Raw genomic sequence first — 6711 nt, forward strand, 5'->3', positions numbered from 1 at the left:
AATATCACCCAGGAAAATAATACTACTTCCCCCACCAGCGGCGCAAAAGATGTTGTCAACACTGAAGGTGCCAAAAACAGAGAAGCACCCCCAAGCATAGCGGACCTGATGCAGAGACAAGAGGACCTGGCCAAGGTGCAAGCGAAAATGACGACTATTTGTATGGAAGTTCTTACCCGCCTCAGAACTTTAACAACGCAATTAACTCTGGAGCAACGCCATGTTCAATAGAGCAAGCCCAGAACATCCATGGATCTGTCGTTGGAGTCGGAAACTCAAGGGAATAACCTCTTGAGAACGGTATCCGCACCATTACAACAGAAAATATTCAACAACTGAATTTCACTACTCGACAATATTTGGAGAAACTCCTGCAGAATCGTGGAAAAGAGGAGTCATCAGTATTCCACCACCACCATCCTCCTTACATAGAGGATGTCCAGAGATCCCCTATGCCAAGATGATGTGTATCAAATACCTTTTCTCTTTATGATGGAACAGGTAATGTCCGTGAACACATATCTCAATTTCTATAAGCCTTAGGAGTGCATGAATACCACCATGTGTTGCGACTCAAAGTATTCTCCAAGTCACTCAGCGGGAGATTTTAGACTTGGTACAACAATCTCGCACTCAATGGTATCTCCAATTGGGACGATATGGTGAACACGTTTGATCAAAAGTATTTTTTCGTTTCTGAACAAATCACGCTTTCAAACCTGGGGAGGATGTTTCAGCGCAACAATGAGCATCCCAATGACTACATCAAGAGGTTCAGAATACAAGCCTTGGATTGTCACGACCCGAACGTGATTCAACGAAAATTGGTAGAGTCGTGTATTAACGGTATGACCCCCGTCTATCGAGCCTTACTCAAAAATTTGCGTTTTCAAACTTTTTCGGAACTTCACGAAGCGGCCAAGCGATCAGCCAACACTGCTCCAGATTTATTAGAAAGTACGAGGCATTCCATAGAAGAGATCATGGAGACGCGCGTGAGGATAGGTGTATGATCAACGAACACTACTCGGACCAACTCTCAGTTGGTATCGCTATTAATTAAAGATCCAAGAGAGAAGTTTCACCTAAAAAAGATGCCTGATCCAAATAATCCATGTCCGCCTCAACAACCGCCCGAGCCTTGGCACCAGCGCCAGATCAAGATAGCGCAAGGATATCTCTACAGCCTTCAACCATGTCGCTTCCGTCGCAATCGATAAGATCGATAAAAACCTCAACCGGGCACTTTTCACCACCACCTGTGTTGAGCGAGTTGAGTTTGGGAATGTACTAGTCGATGTTAGAATAGATGCCAACATCATCACTGTCAAAGTTTTGAAAGATGCATGGGCTACCAGATGCAAGGCTACGCATGCAACTGAAAATGGGAGACATTCAAACATGCACTAAATTTCAAATCATTATCTTATGATATGATTTTAGGGTGCCCACGAGTCCGAAACAACAAAGTAGAAGTACCAATCCTACGAACGTTCCGAAGCTCTCCAACAAACTAGCAAAGCCAAACTGACTGTTATATGAATTACGCAACATGACGGATCTGGATCTGATACATCTGAAGATTTTGCGCAAAAGTGAGTCATGTTCAAATTTCTTTGCAACCAGTTGTCACACAATCCGTCAAAGCCCGGGGAATTGACCCAGACGATCAATCCCGCTCCAACTCGGGAATATTAATGAGAAGCTGCCCCTCCTTTTAATATTTTACTAAGCGGGTAGCAGTAGCCCCGAATGGAAATAAGAAGAACCACAAAGGGAAGAATTTTTTTTGAAGATCGGTTCAGTGCCATCAGTGTATTCTTGCTCCACCTATGCAAGAGACTCAACTGCGAGCTTTAACTCTTGGGGAAATTTTCGGTATCATTTATTGAACCACATGGAACATCATATTCGACAGCCGCATCCGAAGAATCGTAAGAATTGCACATGGAGATTGAAGTATACACGAGATCCCCTCACTGTTGGGAATTCATTCAGCAAACTGACAATAGAAGGAGACGTCATCCTTCTTGGATTCCTTTACCTGATCACACCCATGACGTGGGGACTTCGTCTCAATTACTGTCAACTTTAACCGCACTGGAAAATCATGGAGGATACGCTAAATTAATAATTCTCAAGATACTCTCAAAAGTACAGAAATTAGCAACCATTGATGAGGAACGGGACGCCGCATCCGTCATGAGAAGTGTTCATCTATGTCTCTGCTATGACGTACTAGAAGGGCGTATCTAACTGATGCACGAGACAAGATATCCGGGGAGTCTGAAAAATCACAAGGGATTGCAAGTTGTAAATGTCCACGCATGGATGACCGACCATACAAACTCCAAATCAGGTGATTCTTTTTGGATATAATAGCTTTATCTGTTAGCTTCCAAGTTGGGGTCAAGTGTCAGAAACTGACATCGTATGAAGACTTTATGCCTCCTAGAACCAACAATGCGCAAACTAGGGTTTCCCTACGGGATTCGGCAAAATCAACCATGGAGAAAACCTCATCCGCCTAATGAGTCACACAAATAAAGTCGTACCTGCGATGAAACAAAGGATACTTATGATTATCGAGCCGAGAAAGGTTTGTCAGTTGATTGCTAAACTCCATAGATAGTTAAAAGGGAGATGATAACAAAAGGAGGTATTCGCTCCTGGTTATGGCCGCGGATGTGCATATAAAAAGATTCCTTATTAGACCAGGAATGGTCGACCAAAAGCCTGTAGGACAAGATGGGCCTTACCTTAGCTGCATGAATACCAAACTCCGTGGGCATGGATACACGTTATGCTTCCAAGTATATGATGTTATACCGCAACAGTACAGATAAGTAACTATCCTTTTTACTTATGAATTCTTTAGCCTCATTGTTACCATCCAGTGCTTACCAAGAAACACGTTATTTGTTCCGTGCTAACCATAGGACTAATGTTTATGGTGAGTTTTTGACAAGGACATAAATTATAAAATTGCTCTGTCCTGGTTGCAGAAATATAATGTACCCCTGACCCAGCATCAGGATTAAGGATTTGTATTTAAAACTTGTATTCCACAAGAGAATCAATAATGCATATCCAACCTCTGGTTTAACTGTCACATATATAACATACGTGTATACACACATATATATATAGCAGAGTATTTCATTATTAGAACTCTATCATATTGGTTGGAAAAGCTCCTAGACGAATTGACCGTCAGTATAGAGCAATATTGTCCTCGGGTTGCCGCTGATGTTGGTGACAACTACCCTTCAGATGGTCTTCCTGTATATATATGCTACTAAAATTATTATATTAATACAGAGCCATATCAAGTATCGTCTCAAGTCGCAAACTCTCCTGGACGAGTTCCTTAGACATGCTATAATGGCGCCATCATATTAATTGGTACTGGAATAACATCATACTTTAAATCTAGGTTAGGCATACTGCCATGAATTCAAACCCTAGCTCATAGCCATGTGATGATCAAATCATGATCGATGGCCTAATAATTGCGGCGCACCGGCTAAGCCTAGCCAAGCCCAAAGCATATACTGCATACCATATAACATCTAGGCTAGACATAACCAAGGTCACAATATAGTTGTTATAGCTCATAATGCTTCATTTAAGACAAGAATGGATTAATACGCTTAGTTGGAATCATCCCAAAGCAGCCGGTCAAATCCATAGCATAACCAAGCACAATCTGGAAAAATATGGCATGTCGCATGTAGGGGCGGAACCAGGATTGAAGACTAGGGGGCTTGAAAAACATTTATGCATACTAGTAAAATTTCTTTTTTTTTTGCGATGCGAAAAGAAAAAAAAGATTACCCGGTCGATGACAATTGCAGAGTTTCTAAACTTCCAGTAAGTAATCCAGACAATTGTAGATTTTTTTAATGGGTTTACGAGCACATGCCATACCTGCAAACAAGAACAACCAAGCAATAACGTTCAAACAATTTACAAGACCACAAATTACGTCAAAGAGATAGTAAGGACAGACAAAATAACGTTACTTTTTACCTGTCACGGTCTTTTCCACCAGCATTACAATCAATTAGGTAGTACTAACGACATACATAAGCAAACATTGACCTGTACAAATACAAAGTAGCAAGAAGCTAGCACACAATATTTTCCATCAATATGTGTGTAATCATGTGGTCCTGAATATCAATCCAAGCTACTGAACCTTTATGCAAAATAGAGCAGGGGATTCGCATCATAATTCACAAAAATCAGAGTGCTGCTTTGCATACTTCTTTTATACAAACCAAAAAATTTCAAAAATCTTAGCCGAAAAAAAAAAATCACAATCAGGACTCACACCATCAACATTCAATTCCCATGAATCCTGTCAACTAAGTCGCCTAATTTGATAATCATAGATTCACATTCACGGATAACATCAAAGATTAAACCTAAAATTTCGTTCAAATTTCAACTACATAAACCCAAGTGTAATTAACCTAAAATTAAGAAAACCCCATGCCCTTTTCATGAAACAAAGCAATTAAGTTTGGTAAAATTTGATCCATAACCCATTAGATCACATCAAATCAGCAAAATCACCAAAGTTTCAATTACACAAACCCAAAAAAATTAACCTAAATTTTGGATAACTCATGTCCATTTCATGAAAATAATCAAGTAAGATGATAAATGTTTCATTTGCATCCTATTAGATCTCATCAAATCAGTTGAGTTATCAGTAACCTTACCTGTTAGTATGGTACCTAGAGTTTTCTTCTTTTCTTTTCCTCTCTTTCTCCCGTGAAAAAAAAAAAAAAAAAAAAGAACATATTTCTTCTTTCACGCGTTGATATTTACCTTGGCTGCTGAGGGATGGCTTGGCTCTTGATATTACCCTAGCTTGGCTCTTGATTTTTACCCAGGCTTGGCTTTTGGAGTACGTGAGCTTGAAACAAAGCATGCTATCTTTTACCATGTAAACTATTTTTTTTCCAGGGGTGGCTTAAGTCAGGGCTAGTCTGTGTATAGTTCCTTCCTGGTGGCATGTCCACCACTGAGTTATCAGTAACCTTACCTGTTAGTATGGTACTTAGAGTTTTCTTCTTTTCTTTTCCTCTCTTTCTCCCGTGAACAGAAGCAAAAAAAAAAAGAACATATTTCTTCTTTCACGCGTTGATTTTTACCTTGGCTGCTGAGGGATGGTTTGGCTCTTGATATTACCCTAGCTTGGCTCTTGATTTTTACCCTGGCTTGGCTTTTGGAGTACGTGAGCTTGAAACAAAGCATGCCATCTTTTGCTATGTAAACTATTTTTTTCCCAGGGGTGGCTTAAGTCAGGGCTAGCCTGTGTATAGTTCCTTCCTGGTGGCATGTCCACCACTGAGTTATCAGTAACCTTACCTGTTAGTATGGTACCTAGAGTTTTCTTCTTTTTTTTCCCTCTATTTCTCCCGTGAACAGAAGCAAAAAAAAAAAAGAAAAAAAAAAGAACATATTTCTTCTTTCACGCGTTGATTTTTACCTTGGCTGCTGAGGGATGGCTTGGCTCTTGATATTACCCTAGCTTGGCTCTTGATTTTTACCCTGGCTTGGCTTTTGGAGTACGTGAGCTTGAAACAAAGCATGCTATCTTTTACTATGTAAACTATTTTTTTTCCAGGGGTGGCTTAAGTCAGGACTAGCCTGTGTATAGTTCCTTCCTGGTGGCATGTCCACCACTGCGCCATAACATAAGCCATGGCGCGTAGTCGTGCGTTACTTTCGACCTTGGCAGCTTAGGCCAAATCCATGAAATGTAGACGGGTGCCATTCCCGGCCATGGCACCTAGCCATGCGTCATTTTCGACCTTGACAGTTTAGGCCACGGCCGTAGCATCTAGTCGGGCGCCATTCCCGACCATGACACGTAGCCGTGTGTCATTTTCGGCCTTGGAAACTCAGGCCAAGGAAATGGCACGTAGCCGGGCTCCATTCCCGACCATGGCACCTGGTCGTGCGTCATTTTCGTCCTTGGTAGCTTAGGCCAAGGCCGTAGAACCTAACTGGGCACCATTTCCATCCATGGCACGTAGACGTGCGTTATTTTAGGCCTTGGCAGCTTAGGCCAAGGCCATGGGACGTATCCGAGCGCCATTCCAAGCCATGGCACCTAGCCATGCGTCATTTTCATCCTTGAAAGCTTAGGCCAAGGTCGTAGGACCTAGCCGGGCACCATTTCTGGCCATGGTATGTATATTGTGCGTCATTTTCGGCTTTGGAAGCTTAGGCCAAGGCCATGGCACGTAGCCGGACGCCATTACCGGCCATGGCACCTAGCCATGCATCATTTTCGGCCTTGGCAGCTTAAGCCACGGCCATGGAACGTAGTCGGGCGTCATTTTCGGTCTTGGACGCTTAGGCCAAGGCCGTAGCACCTAGACGGGCGCCATTCCCGTTCATGGCACGTAGTTGTGCGTCATTTTCGTCCTTGGCAGCTTGGGCCAATTCCATGGAACGTATTCGTGCGGCATTCCCGACCATGGCACCTAACCATGCGCCAGCCATCCCTGGCCATCGCACCTATCAGGGTGTCATTCACACCCGGTCATGACACCTAGCCGGGCGCCATTCCCTCCATTTTGGTTGAGCTTGTACAAATACCCCCGAGGGGTAAAAAATAATTTTTTTGGAGTCAACTCGAAAAAGTCGTTTCCACTTTTTGGAAGCAACTTGTATAAAGTTGCGTTCACT

The 6711-nt window shown here is 42.4% G+C and overlaps 1 long non-coding RNA gene across 3 annotated transcripts; it reads right to left on the reverse strand.

Annotated features, from left to right (window-relative positions):
- Positions 1-697: 697 nt before the first annotated feature.
- On the reverse strand, positions 698-4799 carry LOC113289039. 3 transcript variants are annotated; one of them, XR_003330829.1, is made up of 4 exons: positions 4731-4799; positions 4033-4130; positions 3838-3930; positions 698-2555 (listed from the first exon to the last, which is right to left on the reverse strand). It is a non-coding gene; the product is annotated as an uncharacterized LOC113289039 (long non-coding RNA). The 3 variants fall into 3 exon arrangements; XR_003330830.1 differs by having other exon boundaries at positions 4033-4201; positions 4731-4770; XR_003330828.1 differs by lacking the exon at positions 4731-4799 and having other exon boundaries at positions 4033-4724.
- Positions 4800-6711: the final 1912 nt, after the last annotated feature.

The sequence above is a fragment of the Papaver somniferum genome, chromosome 6 (assembly GCF_003573695.1).
Source record: "Papaver somniferum cultivar HN1 chromosome 6, ASM357369v1, whole genome shotgun sequence".
NCBI lineage: Eukaryota > Viridiplantae > Streptophyta > Magnoliopsida > Ranunculales > Papaveraceae > Papaver > Papaver somniferum.